Consider the following 25,339-nt stretch of genomic DNA (forward strand, 5'->3'; position numbering starts at 1 on the left):
AGAGAAGGGAAAGGGGCTGGGAAAAATGTCCCCTTCCAGGGCACACCCCAGGCTCTGCTTCCCTAATGAGGTCCTAAGCCTCCATTGCCCCTGAAGCACCAGCAGCTGGGGACCATACCTGCCCACGGGGGTCTGGGGGGACATTCCAGGTCCTCAATGGCCTCTGACTGAGTGAGGACTGGACAAGCAGCCTGCGAGAACCACAGAGGCCATGAGTGTCATCCCCCCGAGGCTGAGGGTCAGAGAGGTGAACTACAGCAGTGTGGAGCCCCTGGGTCAGCTGCTGGCCGGCCAAGTGTGCCCACCACTGACATCTCCTTGCCTCAAAAGGTGGCTGTGAGTCCCAGTTGGAATATTGAGAAGAACAGGCCACACTTGTCCTCCCCACTCATTTATTAAATCAGGGTCCCTCTGTTCCAGGCATTGGCCTCAGCTTCATGCACCAGTCCCCAGCACCCAGCCACATCCTCCAATGGTATGACATTGACATTGACATGCAAAATATACAGCATGTTAGAAGCTGGTAAAATTGCAGATAAAAATAAAGCTGAGGCACGGTGAGGCTGGATTGCGGCTTTAAACAGGACCATCAGGGAAGGTCTGACTGAGGAGGTGAAATTGAGAAGAGACCTGAGGAGATGAGGAGCGCAGTTGCCAGCCCTCTGGTCAAAGTCGTTGGATATGATGGTCCATTTTAAACCCCTGCACTGCTCATCAAATTTTATCCTTGCAGAAACTTTTCAGGAAATTTCCAAGAACTTTTCCTTCAAAAGAGAACGCAATAGCCTCTCTGTGTTAAAAGCAGTAAGGAATGAGCAGATCGGGCTGTAAACCCTGCAATTTATTATGCACCAGCTCAGGTAGGGACATAAATACGCCCTGTTGCCTGCACACAGACGAAGCTCTGTGCACCAAAGTGTAGCGTGCGGAAGCCCGGGTCTCAGGAAGAAAGTCAAGGTGTCCACAATCTGCCTAGGAGCTGTGTGATCACAGCAGTCACTTAGAATGCCAGAGTCTCAGGCTCTCAGCACGATAGAGAACCTCTTCAGCTATTCTGCCTGCAGAGCAGCTACGGGCAAAGGAAGAGGACAGGCTCATACTCTGAAATCAGGCCCCCAAGCAGGAGGCTCTGGGCTGGGAAAGCTGTGGTCTCTGCACTTCAGAAGCATGTGAGAGGATCCCAGCAAAGGAGTGAGTGATGCAAAGAGGGACTTCTGGCTTGGACAGTGGTGGGTAACCCCACTGGAAGCCTCCTGCATGCCAACAGGCGGGGCTGGACTTCACGTCCGCCTTCCCAGAGTCCCATGAAGCCTTAAGAAGAGGACAGGAGAGTCTCACAGCACAAGGCCAGTGAGCAGAAGTGGAGGACCCTCTGGTCTCCAAGGTGTGCTATGTCCCAGGAGCTCTGGAGACTGGACCATAAGGGCTGCAGGTGACCTGTCACTTGAACCCTTGTGAAATTGGCACCCCTCAGGGAACAGTGAGCTAGGAGAGAAAATCCCACCCACCTCCAACCTCAGAGAACCAGGAAGTTGTCCTCCCAGTTCCTGGGAATAAAATGACAGGAGTCATGGAGAATGGGAAGCCCCTCGCCAAGTCGGGGTCACCGCCAGGCACACTGTGGGGCAAACACACATCCCCCGGGGACTCAGTCCTCCCCAGCCCCCCCCTGTGACCTCCACAGGTTCTAAGAAACCCAAGGAATCCTGGAAGTAGTGAAGTCAAATAAAATACAGCAAGGGGGAGAGGAGCCAGCAAAACAACCAGCAGATAGAAGCAGCCCAGGCCCAGACCCTGCCTGTGAAGGGACACGGCTTGTGTTCCCTTCTACGGAAGCCGCTGCCTGTGTAGAGCAGGAAGGAGGTAACTCCAGCAGAAGACAGGCGGCCCTCACTCAGCACCCAGGGTGGAGCCGCTCGCCGACCAGACCTCGCTGTCAATGGGTGCCTTGAGTGGAGGTCGTCAATGAGGATTGGGGCCAGCAAGAGTGGACGAGAAGTCCCAGTTAATGGTCCACAGTACGCAGTGTGACTCAGACATGGGAAATAGGAAGAGAAGATTCAGAGGAGCAGGGGAGTGACATGAAGAGTCGCTGTGGTGACTTCTAGAAGAGCGTGGAGGAGGGGAGGAGGGAGAGTGGAGACAGAACACAGGCAGGATGGCCGAGGAGGGCGTCTTGGAGCTCAGGACCGCAAGGGGTTACCAGACACCTAGGCCATGAATCCCAATCAAGATAAATAAAAACAAGTATCAAGGTGCCTCAGGGAACAGCCCTAAAATTCAAGGGAAGAGAAGATTGTAAACACATCCAGATTACTTAGGAGAAAATGTCTCAGAGCAGCAGCGTGTGAACATGGTGAGAACGGAAACCAGAGGAAAGTGGTTCTGTCTTCAAAGAGACACACATGGTGACTCCAACTGTGGCACATCCTCCAGATCAGAGGGTCACACCTGGCAGGACTTACCTCCTGAGAAAGCTGCACCCCCCGCCCCAGATATAGGTACCTGTTCCAGGAGCGAGGGGAACCACAGGACAGAGACATCCTGGGCTGGCCAGTGACCCTCAGCAAAGTGCTGTCCACACAAAATAGTAAGGAACATTTAGTTCCAGAGCTCAGACATCTACAGTGCTCTTAATTAATCACCACACAGGTGTTAAGAATGAAGGGACAATTCCAGGCAGCTGCGTCAGGTCAAGAGCAGGTGGTGGGGACAGCCTTGGGCCAGGCACAGGGCTTTGGAAGGTGAGGGATACCAGCCCCTTCCCTGGAGGACCAGGCCTCAGATGGCTGCAGGGGTGCAGCCCTCGCAGCCTCTGTGTGCATGATCCCAGCCCTCACCCAGCCCCAGTCTGCTCTCCAGCGCACCCAGGGACCGCCCTCCTGGCTTCCCGCCTGCACAACTCCACATCCAACCACAGTCTCCTAAGATCACCTGCAGCAAGGACCGCCACCTTCAAGGCCAACCCCCAGCTCCTCTGCCTGGCCTGTCGGTGGCTCTTCTATTCCCGCCTCCTCTTTCCAACCCCAACTTCAGCTTGTAGGGTTGGTCCCCAGCTGAGCGCCCCTCCCTACCTGTGCCTGAGCACACACAAGCACACGCATGCCCACACCTGCACACTCCACATCCACATGCACACACGTGCTGCTGCTGTCCAGTGTCCTCCGTCACGACCTCTCCCTGCCACCCAGACCTTACGGGAGTTTGTTGCCCCATGAAGCTGGGTCCTCTGGGAAGCCTCCCTGCCCACCTTTTCCCTCTGCCTGTCTGGGTTGCTATGGACCGAAGAACTATGTTCCCAAGTCCCTGTGTCAAACCCTTTTTCTGGCTTCAAGAAATGTACCCTTGGCTGATTTGGCCCGTCATACGCATTAGGAGTTCTCATGAAGACATCCTGGGTGGTCCTCTCAGTGACCACACATAATTGAGAAATTGACTTTTTTTGTAACTTGCAGAGGAAAGGAACTCGCATTCCAGGAGGATTTTTAAATATATAGAAACAACTTTGGAAGCATGTTCCATTCCCTTACAGTAGAATGGCGGGTGGGGGACGTATTTGAAGTCCAGGTTCTGTGGTGATTTTCAAGTTCAGAGTTGGGTTGTTCTGCTCTCATTAATGAAGTTCCCCAGCCCCGGGCTCTGCGGTGGCTGCTGTGCCCCATTAGGACAGATGCACCTGCTCCTGACTAAGGCATGGTCTGCCAGCCCCCTTCACTCAGGCGAGTCGATTAATGTGGCAGTGATGATTAAGACCACAGTGGCTCCAGTCACTGTCCCCTGCTCCCAGAGCGAAGCAAGCTGGGGAAGGAGGCGGGGAGGGAGTGACATTCGACTGTCCCTGTAACTCATGGGACTAGGTAGCCAGTCCCTCCAGAACCTCAAGTCACATTCTATATCACAATCTACCCTTTTCCAAGTAAGCCCCCATCTGGAGTGAAAAAGGAAGGTCCAAATCGTTTCTCCTGCACACAGGGGTAGGGATCCTCATCAGAGTACATGGATGGTGGCCCAGAAATTGTCATGGCTGTGTCCTGCGTCCAGGTGCTTCATGGAAGATTCCTTCTGCACAGTGAAGACTCCGGAGCCCTCCTCCTGTCTGGAGACACCAGCTCCCGGGGCAGGCACCAGGCACCGAGTGCACATTCCAGGCTGGGGCTCTGGAGAGGCCTCTCTGTGCTCAGGGATGTGCCTGGTCCCTCTGGTCTCCTCAGGGAGTCCAGGGGTGATGGTGGAACTGAAATCCTCTCTGGCCACAAACTCCACTGCAGCCAGCCAGGCTGGCTCCATGGCCTCTCCCTGTTACCTCCGTGGCCTCTCCCTGCTGCCTCCTGTAGCATGCCCCTCCCTCCCCGTGGCCATGGCTTGCAGACCCCACCACTCCTCCCCCAAGCCCCCAGCCCTGCACCTGGGCACCTGCTAGTGAACATCCAGACCCAGCTGGTGCCCCCGGAGCCCCCAGGAGAGCTGGCCTCTTAGAATGGGTGGCCTCTGGGATGCCCACACTGCCCCTGAGGGGCTGTGGTCCACAGCTCTGCCTCCAGGGTCCTCTTCCTTCACCCTTCCTGATCGGCTTGCAGGTCTCTTTTCAGAAAGCTGTCAATACTCACATCCATGAGACTGGCCACCGCCTTGGGGCCTCCTGTCTCATGCTCTGGAGGCTAAAGTCTAGGGTCAGGCCAGCAGGGTGGCCCCGGCAAGTCCCTGTCCTGGCTTTCAGAGGGTACCTTTCTGCTGTGTCCCACAGGAAGGGGAGGGAGCGAGCTGCTGGAGTCTTCCTAGGAATGCTGATCTCGTCACATGGGCCTTACCCCCATGGCCTCGGCTAACCCTCATCTCCTCCAGAAGCCTATCTCCTAGGAGCTCAACATGGGGGGCCAGGGCTCCTGCAAAGGACATGAAAGGACACAGATGAAAGTCTACAGCACCCTGCGCACCCGGTGGCCCCTGGGGACAGATGCCACCCTCCCAGGACTTTCCTGTTCTGACTCTGCAGCCCCGTCCTGCTGACATAGCTCACAGCCCTCCCCTCTTCCTCTGTTGTCTACTGTAACCTTAGCCACAGATGGTGGCATCCGAAGGCCCACCACTCATTCTGAGGTCTGTAGTGAGCAGCAACATCTTGAGCTGTGACAGGGAAGGGGGCACATAGTCCATTCATGTCCCCACTTGGACCTGGTGACTCTCACATCCAAGTGAGGACAACCCAGGCTGGCAGTTGTAGGCAGCCTGTGTGACTCCAGCCCCAGCCCTGTGCCCTTCTCCTGGGGAGGAGCCCTTTGCCCCTGTCATCAGGGTGCCTGAGCACGCCCCATGGTGGCCACAGCACAGGGTGCTCAGGCCAGCCCTGCACCACCATCAGCCCCAGTGACACCAGCATCCTTGGGGAGAAACCTAAACATCCAGTAGGGAAGTTCCTGTCACTGAAGGGCATCCTGGCCTGGGCAGGGGGCACAGTCCAGCTGCCTGCCCATGCCCTCTTGGAGGACACACTGTCCCTCATGGCAACTCCTGTCAGGACACAGAAACTCAAGTTCACAGATGCAAAGACCAGGGCTAGGGGTGGCTGCTGGGGCCTGGTCTGTCCACTTCCAGCAGGGCCACTGCACTGCGTGCTGTGTGGGGACTCGCTGTGGCTGAAGCACACGTCTGTGTGTCTGCAATGGAAGAGGTCTTCACTCCAGCCCCGCTTGATCCCCCCACTGGAACCCCTAATGCACCTGCGGCTCCCTCTCTCCTGGACACGTGGGCTTTCCTACATTGGCTTCCATTCATTTAAAATCTAGGAAGTGGTGTAGGGAGGCAGGGTTGGGTTTTCAAGCCTGCAATGGCCTGAGAGCCTTTCACTGCAACCCAGTGACCAGGAGCAATGGCAGGAGGGCCACCAAGGCCTCAGGTAGAGCCCATGGATGCTGCCTGAAGCTCTGCTCTGGTGCCAGCTCATGCGCCCTCCCCTCCTGCCTTTCTGGGGGTGGGAGGCATTTTAGGCTGGCTTTCTACCCCTGTCCTTCTGTGACCTTGGTGGGGAGGGGCTTCTGAATGACATGCTTCCTGGGAGGATATGCCACCTTCAGTCTGAGATAGGGGCTTCGGTTGTCCTGCGAGAGAAGAAGAATGCAGAGGGTTCATCTGACTCAGTGTCTTTGAAACTCGGAGCCCAGCAGCAACATCCACTCTGAATAATGCAGGGCTTCTAATTAATGCTGTTAATCTCGGAAATTCATGTGGCACCTTCCCAAGGAGACTGCTCAGTGTCCCACCTGGGGCTCAGATGGCCCGAGTCTGCATTCTGGCTCTGCTGTGCCCCGGTTGCGTGACCAGTAGCCACTTGAACTGTCAGACTCCAGCATCCCTGGCTGGCACTTCCTGGTACTGATGAGGTAAAGGTCACCGGGAAACTCTGGCTCCTCCCAGGTGTCCAGGGAGCCCTGGTGTGGCCTGCCATCTTACAGCTCCTGCCTGGGTGGCTCGGAGCCCATAGAGCAAGGGTGTGTGGTGGCCTCAGCCTGGACCCTCCTGCATGTGTCTGTTCCCAGTTAGGAGAGACCACGGGCATTGAGAATGGAGCTGGGTCCCCAGTGTCCCCTTCCAGCACCTCATCCCAATAAGCAGGTGGGGTGGAGAGGGGACAAGATTCCCATGGCCTGTTCTGCTCCATCACTGTCTGGGTCTGAGCCATGTGTCCACTGGCCCCACTCTTCCCTCTCCTTGCTGAACCAGTCTGTCTGGGAGACTCGGGTGGCGTGCCCGGGGCCTTCAAGCCCTCTTCCCCAACGTGCAGTGTCCTCCCTCATACTCAGAGCTCAGAAGCCAGTCCAGCTGGTGTCTGCCACCAGGCCAGGGCAGCCCAGGTCAGGCACCTACTGAATCCCCCCTGAGCCCCTCAGCTTACAATGCCCCCACCCCCTGGCCCTGGGTGGCTGCCGACCACTCACCCTCCCCCTGTGCCTTCTAAACACCCTCCTCTCTGCCCAGGGGCAGCACCTATAAAATGGGGGAGGAGTCCAGCCTCTCAGGCCTGGGAGGGGCCAGGATTCCTGCCACTGTGGTGGGAATCAGGGGACTCTCAGGACAGCTGGTCTCCCAGGGAGCGTGGGGCTGGAGATGGTGGTGTCTGAAGAATTCAGGGACCAAGGCTGGTCTATTTGGCAGTGAAGTCAGAAGTGGCTCCCAGGACAGTAGCAAGGAGGAGGGGTCACTCCGGGGTGGCGAGGGACAGTTATGGGAGACAGGAGGTTTCCCTCTTACCCAAGAAGGGTCCCCGGCTCCCTTCCCAGGACTGCAGATGGCAGGTTCTCCAGGCAGATGGACTTAGGGGAGGGCCATTTTGAAACCTTGTGAAGAGAGGGGACGACCCATGGGGGGAGCCACCCTGCACGCTCCTGGCAGTTGCAGAAGAGGGGACGTGGGAGGGCCAGAGAGGCACCTACATAGTCACTCATTTTCTGTGACTCTGAGCTGCCATGTCACTTTTCTTTTCCTCAGTCCTTGTGCAGGGGGACTCATGTCCTGGCCAACTAGGAAGACGAAAGACCTGCCTTCTCCAGGGCTTGATGGCCACACAGCTCGCTACCTGTCCCCCTCTGTCCCTGGACAAGCTAGCTCGGTCTCTGGCTCTGAGGCTCTCTGTCCAGCGGAGGGTGGTGTGGACAGGAGGTCCCAGGGCTTCCTCCAGTCCTGACATCCCAGGACCCTCCCACTGGCCTTTCTGCCGTCAGTGCTCACAGGAGCGCTGGACCTCCCCAACATGAACTACAGGAGGCTGGGCCTACCTCAGCCTCCTCCTCAGCAAAATGGACTGTGGTCTGTTGCCACCATGTGCAGGTGGCTCTGTGTTCTCTGTGACAGGCCACCCCTCCCACAACAGCTGTCTCCCCTCCTCCTGATCACTGGAGCAGTGTTCCTGGGAAGGAGGGGAGCCTGGATGCAGCTGCCCTGACCAACCCCTTCACTGTCACCTCTGTCCTGAAGGGGCCCGGGCTCTCCCCCTCTGTACTATTGTACCCCTGTGACTCCTGTGACCCTAGGAATAGAACCCAGTGCAGTGGCCTGGCCCCTCTGAAGTACTGGCCATGAGGCTGGAAAGGAACCCAGGTGCTGGGCCCCAGCGGTGGCTTTGGGCCCTCAGGGCCTGTGTCGAGGTGGAGCCCCTACCTGAGTTGACTCCCATACGTTGGCTTCCCTGTGTCCCTGGGTGTGCTGGCTCTTGTCTCCCCACAGATGCTGGTGAGGGGCACGATCCCCCTGTGGCTCTTCCTGCTGCAGCTGGAGCAACCATCAGCCAACAGGTCCTCACTGGACATAGCCCAGTGTCAGCGTCTGGACTAGGGACACAGCCACTCCTGCTGCCGCAAGCCCAGGGCCTGTCAGTCCTTAGAAGCAGCCACAGCTGGGGGACTGTTGGCCTAGCCGCTGCTAGCCAGAGGCAGGAGCACCCTGAAGGTCGAGATGGTGCTCAGTGACTTGGTGATTCTTGTGTTTTGCTTTTTAAATTGAAGTTTGAAGGAGTGAGAGTTTGATGTTTTTCTGTGATTATTTTTTATTTAATTCTTTCTCTGGATCATAAAGTGAAAGTATTTAAATTCATATTTTAGGAGATAAAAGAAGCTTAACATCTTTCATCCACTTTCAGCATTTTTGCTAATTTTTTTAAAAAACAAAACATTTTGTTCTGGCATCCCGAAGGGTGCAATTTCATGACTCAGGAGAATAAATAACAGATAAAAATAAACCTACTTCTCAGCAAAGGTGAGGTGAGGAGGATGGAGACGTCAGGCACAGATGCGACCCACAGCCTCAGCACAGCCCCACAGAGCTGGAGGGGCTGTCCCGGACCCTCAGGGATACCCCAGTGCCTGCCACCCACCAGGGACCTGCTGCCCTGTGCCATCCCACCTGAAGGCCTCAGGTGCTCAGCTTGTGTGTGAGCGTCTTCCTTTGGAAGTTCAGGCACCCAGGGCCCCCGAGCCCCAGTCATGGAGATGACATGGCGAAGCCAGTGATCTTGATGATGACAACTTCTTGATTGTCACTATGGATGTGTCAGCACTTTGCACGCATTACCTGATCCCATCCTCCTCCCCGGCTTTATGGAGTTATGATTGACAAAAATTATATACACTTAGGCTGCACACGGGGTGTTGGGGTGCATGTATACGTTGAGGAGTTAACTGCACCATCAAGCTAATTAGCATATCCATCACCTCACTCTGGGTCTTTTTCCTTGTTTATGAGAACACCCAACGACCTACTCCCTTGGCAACTTTGGGGTGCAGGATGCAGGTGAACTGCAGTCCCCACGCATGCGTTGGAGCCCAGAACTTACTCATGCGCTTAACAGAAGCTTCATGCCCTCTGATCCAGGTCTCCCGTGCTTTCGAGGTTAGCTTGCCTCTTTGATAGAGAAAAGTGACATCTCTGCTGTGTGTCACTGGGACAGCCGAGGAGGTGCTCACAAACCTTCCTCAGGAGCGAAGGTGCAGTCAGCGGCAGCAGTCACCCTGGGAGCACTGGGTCACACCCTCTGCAGGTGTCCTGGAAAGATTGCTTGAGCATGAGCAGCCTGATTGTCAGGAGACAGCCCAGGAGGCGGCTCTGGAGGCCACCTGAAAGGGACAGAGGGAGGTCACAGTAACTCTAGTCCCCCAGGAGCCCCAGAAGCACATGTTGTCCTTCCCACATCCAAGTCCAAGGCATCTGTATTCAAAATTAGGACAAGCTCACAACCTTCCAGACTTCCACAGGCAGGACTCTGATTTAAGGCTGAGCAGTGATCAGGAGAGGGCACTTCTAGGGTCCAGATTAGTGGATCAATTGCTGACGGTGGCCGGCAACTATCCAGGCTGCACCCCTGCCCAGTGCCATCCTCAGGCGTGTGGCAGGAAGGGGGTTTTCCACACTCATGTCACATTTCTGAGGTCGTCACAGGTCTGGGTGCCTTGGACCAACCCTAACCCTAACCCTAATCCTCCCAGCATAAAAGTGCTGCAATGCAGGTCAGACCTGGGGCTACTTGGGCCTCTGCCCAGGGCGGATGGTGCCCTGGGATAGGGTTCAGTCCTGATAGCTCCTCACCCTCTTCCTGCAGAGAACACATGGCCCAGTCCCACCTCCCTGGGTCCTGCCTCCTTGGGTGACCTGCTTAGGTCAGCCTTGCCCACAGGGCAGAGGCCAGGCCTAACAGATGCCCAGCACTTGGCTGCACCTCCCCTACAGGGCTGCCACCCTTCTGCTGCCCCTGGCTGGCTGGGAGGGGGTGTGTGCCCCTGGCTGGCTGGGAGGGGGTGTGTGCCTCTCTCGGGCTGCTTGCTGGGGTGTTTGTCCTCCCCTGGGTATTGATTGAGATTCTAAAGAGCCTGAGGTTGGCCCACAGTGGGGTGATCACAGTAATGGACAGGAAACCCTGCTGGCACAGGGTGTTAGGCTGACGTGGTCACAGACAAGTCCATGGGAGACTTTCTGAACAGGTGCCAGCCTGTCTTTGGGCACTTTAATTACAGCTCCAAGTTTGGCAGGGGAGTTGTTACTACTGACTTAGTCCCTCTCTGGTAGCTCTGGATGGGCTGAGGCTGCCCTGGACAGGAGGTGGATTTTGTGGAGTCATTTGAGCTGGGTCCTGGGTCTGTGACTGGGTGACACCATCTCATTCTGTTGCCTGGCTTGGGCCCAGTTTTCTAATGACAAAGAGGGAGATCTCATCTTGTTTATCCACTTAGCAATTCCCAAACCTCTGGGGACTTGTATGTGTCTAAAGGTGGGGACCCCGGGCCTCCAGGGCTTCAGGATTCCAGGGGAACTCGGGGCGAGGAGGAGGCTGCGGAGGGAGGGCACGCAGGCTGACTAGGGGCGTGGGAGGGTTGAGGCGGGGGGGGGGTGAGGCAGGTTCTTAGAGGTTCAGGCCCCACAGCCCCCGTCAGGGCAGCCCACACCTGGCAGCACCTGAGCCGAGTAAGCCCCAAATAGAAAGAACCAAATAAGGTAAAGCGCGCCTCACCTTAGAACTGCCTACAGATCAGCCGCTCGTGCAGCCTGCGCTACTGTCAAGTGACAGCGGGCAGATGTCCACTGAGGAGCCCCGAGCAGGTGGTCCACTCAGCCCAGCCCACCCCAGGGCCAGCTGGGGCATCTGCACACGTGAAGGGATCCAGCATGGCCAGGCAATGGTCTGGGCCCTGTGATGAGCACTGGGGACTGCAGAGTGCTGGGTGGAGTTGTAGGGTCCCCAGATCCGATCAGGGACTGGGAGGGGTCAGCTCTGGAGACCCAGGGAGCAGAGCGTGCAGGCCAGCATTGAGGGCCCACATGAGATTGATCTGGAAGGCAGAGATTTGAGGACCCTCAGGATGAATTCCACAGCACCGTCTGTGACTGTGATGGACACCTGGCCCCAAGAGAGGCCATGTCTGACAGGGCCTCGGGCACTGCGGGGCTGTGTCCCCACCGCCTGACAAGTGCTTGGTCCCCACACCCTCCCCAGACCACATCCCAAGTCAGTTCTGCTGAGACCAGAGGCTTCACTTTCCCCCTGTGGGAGATGGAGGAGCTGCATCTCCTCCTGACCCAGCTGTGGAAAATCACAGGGAAACAGGGAAGGGTGGGGTCAAACCCATGCGTCCCTCGGAACGTACCTCAGGCCACATCGGGAGGCCGTCAGACTCAGATTGTGCTCAAGCCAAACAGGTAAGCCCTGGTACAGGTCAGTCCTGACACAGGTAAGCCATGGCAGAGGTAAGCCATGGCAGAGGTAAGCCATGGCACAGGTAAACCCTGATACAGATAAGCTGTGGTACAGGTAAGCTGTGGCAAAGGTTAAGCCATGGCACAGGTAAGCCCTGGCATAGGTAAGCCCTGGCACAGGTAAGTTTCAGCACAGGAAAGCCCCAGCACAGGTAAGCCCTGGTACAGGTAAGCCCCACTGTTGTCCGAAGAGGAAGGGAGGAAGTTGGACCAAATGCTCAGCCCTGATGTCAGACCTGGGGTGGGAGGAGTTGGGAAGCCACATGGCTGGGTGTCAGCTGGGGCTGAATTTGGCCTGGAGGGGGCCCCTCCTCTCTGAGGAAAGCCCACCACCCTGCAGACCCCAGGGCCAGGTGGGGCAGTTGCTGTTTGGGGTGGAGGTGCCTGAAGGAGGCACCCCCACAGAGCTTCAGCCTTCCTGATGGCCGACCTGGTGACCGGGGCTGCAGCACATGATCTATGTGCCAAGCTCTGAGCAGGCCTGTCCCTCTCAATGGTGTCCACAGCCTCTTCATTACCCATGGGGCCTGTGACGCCAGCAAGCAGAGAGGCCGTGTGTGGCTCCGGGGCCTGTGGTTCCTCCACACCGGGCCACTCTTCCCCACCTTTTCCTCTCCCCTCCCTTCTCCCCCACTGACCCAGCTCCTGGTCCAGCCTCCTCTTGTCCCATCTCCTCCCTTGCCCTCACCTCTCTGTCCCTCCCCTGCCCCTCACCCAGCCCTCAGCCCCTGTATCCTCCCTTTCTGGCCCTCCCTCACCTTCTCTCCTGTCCACTTGGGATGTGACCACTGCAGGGGGCCTGGAGCCCTGGGCCCAGTGTCAGCTGCATCCCCCCTTTTGTCTCTGTTGGAAACAGGACCATCACTCCCTTCCACACCCAGAGCTGGCCAGTGAGCACGGGCATCACCTGTGGACCTCACGGCAAGGCCTCAGGATGGTCACAGAGCAGGGACCAAGCCATCATCCTCATCCTGCCTTGGTCACCAACCCATCCATCTGCCACACACCAGGACCCCTGAAGCACGGGGCAGTGGGCCAGGTGCCTGGCACCACATGCAGGCAGAACCATCCCATTCTCATCCTCTGGTCAGGGACGGGGCACTCCCAGAAGCCGTGTCCACCAGCCCTGGCAGAGACGGGGCAGCTGAGCAGATGCAGAGTGTCAAGTAATAGCAGGTCACTCAGAGCCCTGGGGGCCAGGACCCTCGCTGCACCGCCCCCGACAGGCCTGGGCTCTTCCTCCTCTGCCATGGCTGCTCCCCTAGCCAGCTGCCCTGCCCTGCCCTGCACATCAGTGTCAGCTTCCTCCAGACAGTGCCAGGCCACGAGAGCACCTGCTAGAGCGGCTACCCAGGGAATCAGGATGGTGTCGTTAGCAGCCACAGGGCTCCCTCCTGACTCCAGGATGGACAGTGCCCGCCACCAGCCAGCTAAACACAGGCCAGAACAAGCAGAGCTCTGGGCAGCTTGTTTTCCACCTATTAACACTAATCTGTTTTTCTTCTGCATTTCCAAATTCCTCCTTTCAGGTCCCAGTCGCAGCATGCACAGCCAGATGAGATTGGCTTAGTCCCGGCTTTGCCGCTTATGAACAGTGTGACCCTGGGACGCGCTGACAACCCTCCTGACCATGACTGCTTCATTTGTGAAATGGAGAATATGCTCACTTCTCAAGTCAGACGCAGACAGGAGAGGCTCACATTAGATGGTCTCAGGGATGTGTTCTGTGGGAACTAGTTAGGAATTGCTTTCAGTTGTCAATAACAGGCTCTCATAAAATGATGTCTTAAACAATATAGAGGTTTATTTAATACTATTTAAGGAGAAATCCAACTTGCTAACTGGTGCAGTGGACCAAAGTCAAGGTCTTTAGCTTTCTGGGTCTTTTCTTCCTTGCCCACAAATGGCTGCTGTTGCTCCAGGGTTCACACCCATTTGCCCAACAGCATGACAGAGGAAACATTGGCATTAATATCAGGAAATCAAATCTTTCAAGAGCTCAGAAGAAATATATGGACATCTTGTTGGACAGAATTATGTTGCTCGCCACCCCTACCTGTAAGGGTGCATTCTTTGTTAGATACATTATTTCCCCTGAAGAAAAAAACAAGATTCTTTTGCCTATAAACAAAGGAAAATGGGTAACAGGGGCTCAGAGGATTAAGTGCATGATGGTCTGGGTGTGCCTAGGAGTGGAGGCCTTTCATAACCAAGTAACTAGGAAGATGCTGGGCAAATCCGAGGGAGCAGGGTCTTTGGTCCTGCGTCTGCTCCTCTGAACTTGCAGTGTTCACCCAGGAGGCTCCGTGTGCAGGGCAAGGCCTTGCTGCCCAAGCTGACCCTTGGCTGGAGCACCTTCTAAACGGGGTCTTGCTGTGTTGCCCAGGCTGGCCTTGAATTCCTAGCTGGAAGGATCCTCCCGCCTCAGCTTCCTGAGTAAGTGGGTGTTAAGGTGGAGATGTGAGGTGACCCAGAGCTCCTGTGTGGGGCAGGGCACGAAGGCTCAGAGGTGAAGGGACTGGCTACTACGAGAGCCTTCACCAATCAGTGCTTTGCTCACTGCTGGGGATTAACTGGGTGGTGGTGTGGCAGGGTGGCCTGGAGGAGCTGGTCATGGGCAGTGGCTTAGGGTCTTATTTTCTGAGCTGACCTTAGTCTCTCTCTGCTTTCCCATTGCTGGGTCCTGAGCGGCCTTCCTTAGCCATGCCCTTCCACATGATGCTGGGCCTCACCTAGGGTCCAGACAATGGGGTAGGCAGTGGTGGGCTGGGACGTCTGAATCCCAGAGATCCAAATAAACCTTTTCTTCTTGAAATCATTCTTGTCAGGCCTTTTGTTCACAGTGGTGACAAACTGGCTGAAACACTGGGACTGCAGGCAGGCACCACCACGCCTGGACGGAGCACTTTCTAAGGACAGCCCACTCCTCTCCTGCAGGGGGGCGGCTGGGAAAGCTTGCTGAGCACAACCCTCAGTGTGATTTGGGGTGAGGGGTCTCTCTGCACCTGTCTCTGCCCCAAGAGAGCCTTGTTGAGAGCAGGGTAAGGTCCCTGGTGCCAGCCTGAAAGCCCTGCCTAGCAGGTTGGAGGTTAAACGACGCCCAGGAGATGCGGGGCCATTAGGTGAGGTTTGCCGCCACCAGCTGTGGTTCCCCCCTTACCACCCCTAAGCCCATCCCCAGCATCTGGAGCTGAGCCAGGGGCCATGTGGTTGGGTCACAAAGACCTGCGGGTTCCAGGGGCAGAGCTTTGCAGGCCCTTCCACTGTGCACATAGCCAAGCATGGCCTCCACGCTGCCTGTCCTTCTCCAGCCATGGGAGCCCCAGGAGGACCATTCTGCACCATTAGGAAAGTCACAGAGGAAACCAGGCCCGCTGTGCTGGCCGGAGACCAAGTGAGCAATGTCTGTCCGCCCTTGGTCACCTGACAGGCTCTGAGTGGGGACAAACAGAGGCACGATGCCAGCTATGCCAAGCTGCCCAGGGGAGGACAGTGTTAAGCTCCCCATGGATAGAGCCCAAGTTGTGCCCAGGGCCAGCGCCTGGGAAAGGAGGCCGAGTTTCCTGAAAGGGCCTTGTCCCACAACCTGATGCTGTGACAGATGAGCCTCCGCAGACACGGGAGAGTATGGGATGAACCTTCTTCCAGGAGAAGCAGCTAGGTGAACAGGCATGTCGGGCAGCTCCACAGAGGCCAGGGGCGTGCCCGCATCCTGGCTGCCTGAGGCCATCCTGCCACCAGCTCCAGGCTGGGTGGTCACAGTGGTGACAAACTGGCGGAAACACTGGGGCTGCTTGTCTGTCCATCTGCTGCACACTGAGGGCCTCCCTCCTCCTGTGCTTTGTGCCTGAACAGATGGGTGGTCCCCATCCTCAGGTGTCACCTGTAGGAGTGGCTCCTGAGGATGAGATGACCAAGAGGGGTCCCAGGGGCCAGGAGGGCCTGGAGCCTGACCCTGAAACACCCTGTTGTGACCGAGACTGTCACCCTCTCTGCAGGCAGGACCTCCCTGATGATGCTATGCTCACCTCCAGTGGTGTGAAGCCACCCTGAGAGAGGGTCCTCACACCAGTGTGAGAGCAGCTGGCTCCTGGGGAAGGCATGAGCCCCCGCCTGTGTCCCCACCCCGTCCTTGGTGGCTCCCAGAACTGCCAGCTCAGCAGAGGTGAGGGGACCTGGGAGCAGCTGTGAGGCCCCTCCCCTGATGCCAGACCTGGCCACAGCTTTGCCACCAAGGGTCTCCTCTAGGAGGGTGGAGGCAGAATACACGTAGCTGGCCGGCGACTCCTGGGCTTTCCTGGGTGCAACCAGTAGGCGCAGGGTGCACGGGAGCAGGCCGTCCATCGTGATGTGGAGCAGCTGCTGGCTCTGGCAAGCCTGGGCCCGCATGGGCCAGGGTAAGTCCTGTCTCTGCAGTGGGCTTGAGCAAGGTCCAACCTTGGCCTTCCTTTGCCGTTCCTGAGCGCAGCGTGGACGGGTTTCAGGTGAATGCAGCGAGGCGAGAGCAGGAGCAGGCTGTCCTCCCAGGCAGCTCTGTCAGCCGCCATGACAATTCCAGAGTACACCTGCCTGGAAAGGAGACCGCCAAGGACACAGCCAGACACTGGCCAGGAGCCACCTTCCACCAGTGGCGTGGGGGAGGATGACTTGAGGGAATGTTTTGTGGAGACCCGACTTCAAAGCATGTTGGACAAGCATCCTCAGTTTAGTCCTGCCAGCATGACAAGGAGCCGTCCTGGCAGACACACATTTACTCTGAAAGCTGACCAACTTGGACGTGCCAGCGTGCTAGGACAGATGGAAGATGCTTGGTTGAAAATTCAGGCCATTGACTTTACAGGTGGCCACTGCTGTCCAGGGGAGGAAGTCTGGTCTCCAGTCAGAGCCCTCTCCCAGAAGGCAACCAGGGAGCCCTGAGCGCCCACCCGCAGCTGATGCCTGCCTTGGTGCCAGCAGAGCTGGGGGCAAGGGGCAGGTGGGCTCCCTGCTCTGGGTACAGCCTTATCAAGCCTTATGAGCACAACAGGGAAATGGATTCCCAGGTCCCCTCAGCTGCCCATCAGCCCTGCTGAAGCTCAGATGCAGCCTCTGAGGAGGCCCAGACCTCGCCCCTGCCTCAGGCTGGTGCAAGGCCCCGACTGCCCTTCTTCAGGAGCTCTCCCGGCTGCTGGTTCAGGTTGGCGAGGCTGTCGGGAAAACAACTCCCTTGTAAGCCAGGCCTCTGCCGATGGCCAGGTCCACTGCTGACGGGGGACCAAGGCCCCCAGAGCCCCCGCTGTGGCTCTGTTGGCAGGAGCTGGCTCAAGACAGCTGTGGAGAGGGCCTCACTCATGAAGCTTGGTGTGCAGGCTCCGGGGGAGCCTTGGGTCATAGGTGCTTGGCTCCGTGGGGCAGCTGGCCTGCCACTAGGTGAAGTCCAAGGGGCTGAGGAGCAGGAAGAGCCTGCTCCTCCCACCTCCCCAAGTCACCTAAGCTGAGCTCTTCCCAGCTGCAGCCGCAGCCTCAGCCTCCAGGAGACCCTCCCTGCCCAAAGGTCTGGTCTCCCTCCCCTGTCCTGTCCCATGTTCCCAGCCCCTATCTCTGTCCACTAAGGGTGAACGTCAGGTCTCCCAAGATGCATGGCTGCCTGAGCATGGGAAACCCGTCATCTTTGACACTTCAGCCCCATCTTGGGCCATAAACCCATTGAAGGGTCAACTGGCCAATGTCCCACCATGGACCTCCCCATCCCTATAGCCAGGAGGGAATGCGGACACCTGGACAAGAGTGTGTGTGACGCATGTGGGGACCTTGGACAACCAGGTGGATTGTTCTGGGGTTGTGTGCCCTGGTCACTGGACACTATGGCTTCCCTGGTCTGAACCTTCATGGAAACACCCAGAGCCAAGGGCAGCTCCTGGGGTGGCCATGCAGCCTTGACTGCTGTCCCCAATGCCCACTCGCTCTCTCCAGTCCATGGCCAGCAAGGCCAAAGGTGGGGCAGAAGGGACAGTAAGCCATGCAGGCCTGCTCTGTCAGCACCTGACCCTTGCCTTCCCCGCCAACCTCTTCCCTCTGAGAGGCAGGTTCTGTCCATCCCTGCCCAGGTCCACTCTTTGCTGGGTAAATGAGAGACCCTGGCCACCTGGCCGGGTCCTTGCTTTTCTCTGGGCTGTGGGTTCTCCTCACAGTACAATGTGGTCTTTTTTGGGGGGTTTAACCACTTACCACAGCCCTTTTTATTTTTTATTGAGACAGAGTCCCACTGATTGCTCAGGACCTCACTGAGTTGCCTCTCCCTCCCGTCCTGTCTGGCCTTGAACTTGCCACCCCCTGCTCAGCCCCTTCAGCTGTGGGTGTTTGTTTTTGGGTCAGCTCTGAGACACCTCCTGGCCTGGAACCATGGTGGGGACTGACTATAAAAATGAGGCAGTGGCCACCTGCCCCACAGGCTGGAGGTGGAAAGGCCCTCATGGCCCAGGGCGCTGCTGACCCCAGTCTGAGGGGCCATCTCTGTGGCTTGGCTCCATGCTGAGCCCCAGGAAGACCTGGCTGGGACCAGTTAGCCTGTGTTCAGGCCAGTGGCTTTGGGCTTCGTTGTCTTATGCGTGCAGTGGGCTGGAGACATGAGGATGGTGGCAGTAAACCACATTTGAGAGCCTGGTGACAGTCATTGCTCTCAGAATGTGTCATTGTCTCATCAGAGGAGGTTGGGCAGGGGACAGCAGTTCACAGGATCTGTAGAGAAGAAGGGAGAGAGGGGACCTGGGGAGACTGAGTGGGTAGTGGATAAAGAACCCCCCAGCGTGGTGCAGCCGAGGCCGCCTGCCTCTGTGGGGAGAGAGGACATGGTCCCATAAGCCCCCCCAGGCAGAGGACCCTGTGGAAGCCGAGCTCTTCCTGTGCCTGCCGTCCCACTTCACTCAATCCCGTGGTCTTCACATGGGACTGCAGGTGACAGCAGCTTCATGTTCCCAGCAGGGCAGGGTTCCACCGTGTCCACATGCCCCTTTCCTTGATCTGCTGTCTGTCCACGGGCCCTTGGGTGGATTCCCTACCTGGCTGTGTGACCAGTGCTGCAGTGAACGGGGGGCGTGCAGGGGTCCCTGGGACCTGAATCTGTTTGTTTGGATACATGTGCCCAGAAGTGGGGCCGGTGGGTCATACAGGAGGTCCAGGAGGAGGGCGAAGAGAACCCAGGGAATGGGCGCAAAGGCCCTGGGGCAGGAGGAGGAGGTTGCCAAGTCCACCCCACAGCCAGGGACTGTATGTGATGCATGTGTCCACAGAGCTGGAGGAGCGGATGGGGGGATAGGAAGGACATAGAATGAAACCGACATCATCGTGACTGTGTGTATATTCATGACTGCAGGACCAATGTGATCCTGCAACCTATATACTCAGAAAAATGAGAAATTATCACACATTTGAATGAGATGGGGTATATGTCAAGGTCATTGTACTGTCATGTGTAACTAAGTAAAACAAATAAAAAGTTAAAAAAAAAGAGCTGGAAGAGAGAATCGTGAACCACAAAATTGATAATTGATATTTAAAGCAATGGATATGCTGATTATTCTGATTTCATCATCACATAATTTACAAATATCAAAATATCACATTGTACCCCATAAATACATTCTATTATTTGTATACATACAATTGAAACTTCCTGGAGATTACTTCCCTTCCAATAAATATGGTGCTCTTTAAAAAGTTAAACTGCAGCCAGGTACATTGGCATACACCTGTAATCCCAGTGGCTTGGGAGGCTGAGGCAGGAGGATTGCAAGTTTGAGGCCAGCCTGAGCAACTCAGTGGGGGGTTAAGCAACTTAGCAAGAGTGTCTCAAAATAAAATACATGTATATAGAAAGGAGCAGGGGGGATGTGCTCAGGGATTAAGTGCCCTGGGTTCACGCTCTGATGCAAAAACAAACAAACAAACAAAAATCCTGACTGCCTGGCATTTCACCCGTACACCACATGCCGTTCTCATTCGCTCAGCAGGTCCTACTCTAGTCACGGCCTGGGCCTGATGACACTCTTCTTTCCCATGGTCTTCCCAGGGGACTGGGAGCCTTTCCTTGGTTCGTTCCTGTTTTATGGGTGCTCTTCCTTCAAGCCCTTCCACTGCCTTTCTCTTGGGCGGTCCCGCTTTTCTTAATGATTTTGTACTATCTTTCAATTCACACGACCCATGTAGACATGTGGTGCCTCATGTTTGCTGCTGACTTAGGTCCTGCTGTTTAGGAGTCACTGTCTGCCTTTTCTCCTTGGTTGTGATATCCATCTTGGAAAGTCTTCCTGCTCTGAGGTCACTGAACACAGCTCCCCTGCTTTCCCCTGTGACCTGTAGGGAGCCACATCAACCCGAGCAGAGCTGGATATGGGTGTGCCCTCCCTGGGGGGCTGAGACTGGAGTCAGAGCATGAGGGACCAGGACAGAACAGGGGATGCCAGGCAGCAGGGACCTGGCTTGGGACTCCCAGGTCCTGCTGGCCCCGCAGGGGCTCCAAGGGCACATTGTGTTAGTCAGCGTTTTGCGGCTATGACTGAAGGACCCGACCAGAACAATTTTAGAGGAGGGCTCACAGTTTCAGAGGTCTTTGTCCACAGAGACTAGCTCCGCTCCTCTGGGCTGCAGGTGAGGCAGAACATCATGGCGGAAGAGTGTGGCGGAGGGAAGCAGCTCACATGGTGATCAGGAAGCTGAGAGACTCTCCACTGTGCAGATGAGCCACATCCTCCAGCCACACCCACCTGCCTCCAGTGACCACCCAGGTAATCCCATCAGGGACCAAGTCACTGACTAGGTCAAGGTGTGGCCCAGTCACCACTCCTGCAGCCCTTCCTGTGTGTCTCACACCTGAGCTTCTGGAGGACACCTCATCTAAACCACAACCACAGCTTTGGCCCCACCAACAGCAAGTAGATGCACTTTCCTCTTAGCATGTCCAACTGTGGGTCCCTCCCAGGTGCTGCTGGGCTCCACAAGGAGGGGACCCTCCAAGGAGGTACCTGTGAGCCTGGGCCCCATGTCAGCAGCCGGGGGAGGGCTGGGGGAGGGGGAGGCAGGAAAGGACAGAGCTGCCATGGGGCTCTGGCCACGTCTCCTCCTCGCCTTTTGGCCTGGGTCCTCACTGGTCTGGAGAGCTGTGCTGATGTAAAGAGCGGGGGCCCTGGCATTTCACAGAGAGCAGCACTGAGGTTCATCCACCTTCCATCCCCTCCCCATGTTGGAAAGGATGCTGTTTCACCTGCTCATCTCCCATGTGCACCACTGTCCATTTCCCTCCTGCATTGCTTGTGCCCTGGATGGACTGATCCATTTGTAATCCCACCCTGCTCCAGGGAGTGGCTGGCCTTGGACTGCCTTCTGGGCACTCAGGAAGTGATGTGAACCTCTCCATGGCCTTCCATAACCCGTGTCCTGTGGGTGGATTTGCTAGTTCAGGAGCCTCTCACACACTCAGGGGGCCCGGAGAGGAGGGTAGCACACGTTAAGATCTCTGCACCCTCATCCCTCAGGGAAGTGTGACATCTGGTGCACACAAGCTGCCCCCGGAAGGCTGCTCAGGATCTCCCCCTTGTCCCAAGCTCTGGGAGAGGGGTTTCTTAGCACAGTTTATTGTTCATCTTCAGGTAACGTTGGGCATTTCAATTCCAGTTGGTTCTCACACACCTGTATGGTATTATGTTACTCGTGTAAGTAGCATGTGGTTTTCATGTTATCTGTTTTAGCCTTTTTGCTGCTGTGACCAAAAGACCTGGAAAGAACAACTTTAGAGGAGGAAGTTGGGGGTCACAGTTTAAGAGGTCTTAGTTCTTAGATGGAGGACTCCATTCCTTGGGACCTGGTGGGAAGCAGAGCATTACTGCAGGAGAGTTTGGAGAAGGAGGAGAGCAGCTGGGAACAGGGCACCAGGAGGAGAAAGAGGGAGGAGGAGCAGAAAGAGGGAGGAGGAGGAGAGATGGGGGAGGGAGAGAGAGGGAAGGAGAGGGAGAGAAAGCAATCAGTTTAATGTTCTTCAGGTGTCGTTGGGCATTTCAATTCTGGTGTGTTCTCACACACCTGTATGGTAGTATGTTCCTCATACAAGCAGCATATACATTTTTTTGTGTTATCTGTTTTACGGAGAAGGAGACTGATTAGATTAAGACTCATAATCTGATCATTTCACTTCTGAACTTTCTTGCAGGGTCTCATGTGAGTTTGGGGGACACTCACATCTAAACCATAACAATACCTTTCTATACTGTTTAAATAGGATTTATTGACCTCCCCAAATGACATACGGTATGTGACATATGATAAACGTCAAGTGCTGGTGGTGACTCAGGGCTTGGTCTCCCTCCTTCATAGGGACCTTCTAAGAGGCTTCTTTCTGCCCTCTGCAGGGCGGCCTGACCTGGTGGATCCCCTCTGGCCCTTCCCACTTTACTGAGTCGGCCTGTATCTTCATGCAGCAGACTGGCTGTCTGTGCTTTATTCAAAGGCACCAGCCCCTGTCACCTCTGCCATTGGCTTTGTCGCTCAGTGTGAAGGTGGAAGGTGGTGGTCAGGTGGAGGGGCTGTGCCCCACGCCTCGTCCCTGCTCACCAAGGGCTGTCCTCCTGGCCCTGCCCTGCCCTGTTGTAGATGCCAGGCTGGGAGCATCCTGCACATGTGTCCCTGCTGTTTACACAGATCTCAGGTGTTTGATTTTTGTCATTGTTTAAAGGCACATAGTTAGAAATGGATTTGCTGGGTCATAGGTTATGAATATATTCAGTTTTTACAGATGAAGTCAAATAATTTTTCACTATCAGAATGTTTGTAAGAAATAATATTTAAGCAGTCCAATTGCTTCACATATTTGTCTATAAATGTCAGAATTTAAAAAAAAAATCCCTCACTCTCCTTGGCTGGAAGCATGAATTCTGCTCTTCATTCTTAGGGCAGGTCATTAACACAAGCGGGAGTTTCCTGTGCTGCATTCTGTGAAATGCTCACCCACCTATTTGCCTGTGGGCTGCTGTTAACCATGATTATTGAGAAGATGTTTTCATTCCGCATTATGGACATCAGCCCCGTGACTAGTAAGTTCGATTGCGGCTTGCACTCGGCACTTTTATGACGACTCCATGAAGAGTCCTTTTCTTTTACGGTTTGCTCTGTGGCTGTGTAAATCAGCCTTCGCGGCAGTCACTGCTATCTTTGACAATGTCTCAAGATCTTCATCTCCTTTCTGTGCCTACGCCGCCCGCACCCCGGGCCAGGTAGAGGTCTGATGCCGCACCTTCTCCTGCAGCCCGCAGGACAGGTCATCTCAAGGGTATCCTTCACCCACCACACCGCATGTCTGCTCAAGGTCAGGGGTGGGCACCTCTTGCTTTTTCACTAATGAGGACACAGGTTTCCTGGTCTTGCTCTTTCCTTGCCAAGTCTTTATAGAGGACTTCCCTAGTCTGCAGTGTCAGGTGGTAGATTTTCAGTTTCTCCTGGACTCTGCAGGGCCCAGGCTCTGTGGTGCCTGGAGCAAGGCTGCAACCTCCTCTGACCCCTTCCAGGCATCCTGCTGCTCCTGGGCTGGTGCACCCTGCTGCTCGCCCTCCTGCGGGGCTTGAGCTCCTGGCTCTTCCACTCATGGTGCCTCTCCTCCCCACGGCCCTGGACTATTCTGTGGTAGTTCGGGTTCCTTTAGTGAAGGATTCTTGCTTGTTTCTTTTGGTGTGGATCCTGTTCTGTCACCGAGGGCAGGAGGGAGCAACCCTGACCTGATGGTTCCCTGACCTTATGGAGCTTGGTCTATGAGGAAGGCAGGAAAGGAGTAATAGAGATGAGCTCTTAGGTCAGTGGACGGTTCTGTTAAGGCAAACGCAACAGGGGGCAGGCACCGAGGGAGGGATGGAATCTTAGGGGTGTCACCAGGGCTTCCCGAGACACAGTGCCATGGCTCTGGGAGCGAAGCTGGAGATCTGGAGGAGGACATATGCCAGGCATGGAGGAGGCCAAGGCAAGTGTACTGGCCTGGGGAAGGCTCAGCCACAGGCCAGGTGGCTACAGGGGGACACCGGGAAGATGGCAGTGACAACCCTGAGGATACAGAGTGCTGTGGGTCCTTCCTGTTGAGACAACCAACTGAGGGTCCAAATCATTTGAGAAAAAAAAAAGTCTGTCCTGAACATGTGCAAACTGCCTAGTCCCTGTGGCAGTGCCATGTGACAGTGTTCTGTGACAACTTCCTATTCCGCACGGACGCTTGCTGAGTACGTAAGTCGTCCAGAGGTGACTGACACTCCCTGGGAGGGTGTGCGCAGGCTGTGAGCGGCACACTTGAGGTGGTAAGGGTCCCGGCTTAGGTGGTGGGCATCCTGGACAGAGCCTGCCGACATGGAGGGTCAACCTGCTTACTTTAAGAAGGGCCCAACGGCAGACGTTCAGTTTGAAGGGTCAACAATCTGATAAAACATGCAACTCAATCATATATTTCTAATGAAACTGACAAATATAGATGCCCCTCAACTGAAACACAAATGCTTAAAGGTATAGAAATCAAGTACACGCTGCGTCTTATGAATTGTTGGGAGGAAAATGGACGTGAGGGTCCTACTTTACAAAGAACGCTGCCCACGGTGAGACCAACATCACGAGGCACCCACTTCTATAAAACGCAGTCCTCAGGAGCAGCAGTCTTCATTGGTTCCAGGATTAACTCCCGCGTTCATTGCTGTGCAAATGTTTCCATTGATCAAAAGCCTCCCTGATGGAGGACGATCAACGTGGGGAGATACATGGTGCTTCTGGATTCTACTCCACTGCTCCTCCCTCTCAGACCATCCTGCACCCCCTTCCACGTTCCGAGGTGATTTTCAAGGACTGGGCCTCCCATCAGGGCCTGGCACCTCCAGTTCTTTTGTGTCCTTGTTTTGGTCCCTTGTCAATGGGGACCCTGCCATTGCCTGCTCTCATTTTACCCGTGTCCTTTGTGTCCCGAGTTGTGTGAAAACCTTTAGCCACACGGTGGCCAGGAGGAGCCCACCCAGTCAGGAAGACCCTGCCTGTGTGTGACCTTAGAGCCTGCTCACGGCCCTATGTCCTGCGCTGCAGGTACAAGTAGCTCAACCTGCATTTTGTCATTTGGACCAGGACCCTGGAATGTCAGCCCAGCAGAACAGAAGTGCTGTATTTGGATCGCGAACAGGAGCACGCCTGGACCCCCAGAGGTCTCCAAGGCTGAGACCCTGCAGGGCAATCTGAAGAACTGAGGTAGAGGCAGAGAGTCCTGGGCTTCACAGGGCAAGCTGGGGACTCACACAACACCCCTGGACACCATGGCTGCTGTAGGCCTGTGAGCCCCTCCTGGAATGGGCACACAGACCTGAGGGCCAGAGAGCGTCTGAATAGTCACCTCCAAAAGCTAATGCTAGCTGCTCTCACGGGGGATCCACAATTTTCTCTCCCACCCGAAACAAAAAGAGCACCTTGGGCACTCCCATCCTCCAGTTGTTATTTAGCAAACTTGTCAATCAAATGTGTGTAGAAAGGGACCCATTTACTAACAAGCCTGAGGTCTCTTCTACATCTTCTGGCCCTGTATGCGTTTGCCTGTATACAACATTTAAATAAAAACAAATTAAATACA

General features: G+C 55.8%; 2 long non-coding RNA genes across 2 annotated transcripts in view; both read left to right on the plus strand.

Moving 5' to 3' along the window:
* Positions 1–25,339, plus strand: part of LOC144370379 (uncharacterized) — an 80,249-nt gene that overhangs the window by 50,119 nt on the left and 4,791 nt on the right. The gene's annotated exons all lie outside the window — the stretch shown is intronic.
* On the plus strand, positions 1,211–25,339 carry LOC144370380 (uncharacterized). Its single transcript, XR_013430363.1, has 2 exons — positions 1,211–22,011; positions 22,113–25,339. It is a non-coding gene; the product is annotated as an uncharacterized LOC144370380 (long non-coding RNA).

The sequence above is a fragment of the Ictidomys tridecemlineatus genome, chromosome 14, assembly GCF_052094955.1.
Source record: "Ictidomys tridecemlineatus isolate mIctTri1 chromosome 14, mIctTri1.hap1, whole genome shotgun sequence".
In the NCBI taxonomy this organism is placed as follows: Eukaryota; Metazoa; Chordata; class Mammalia; order Rodentia; family Sciuridae; genus Ictidomys; species Ictidomys tridecemlineatus.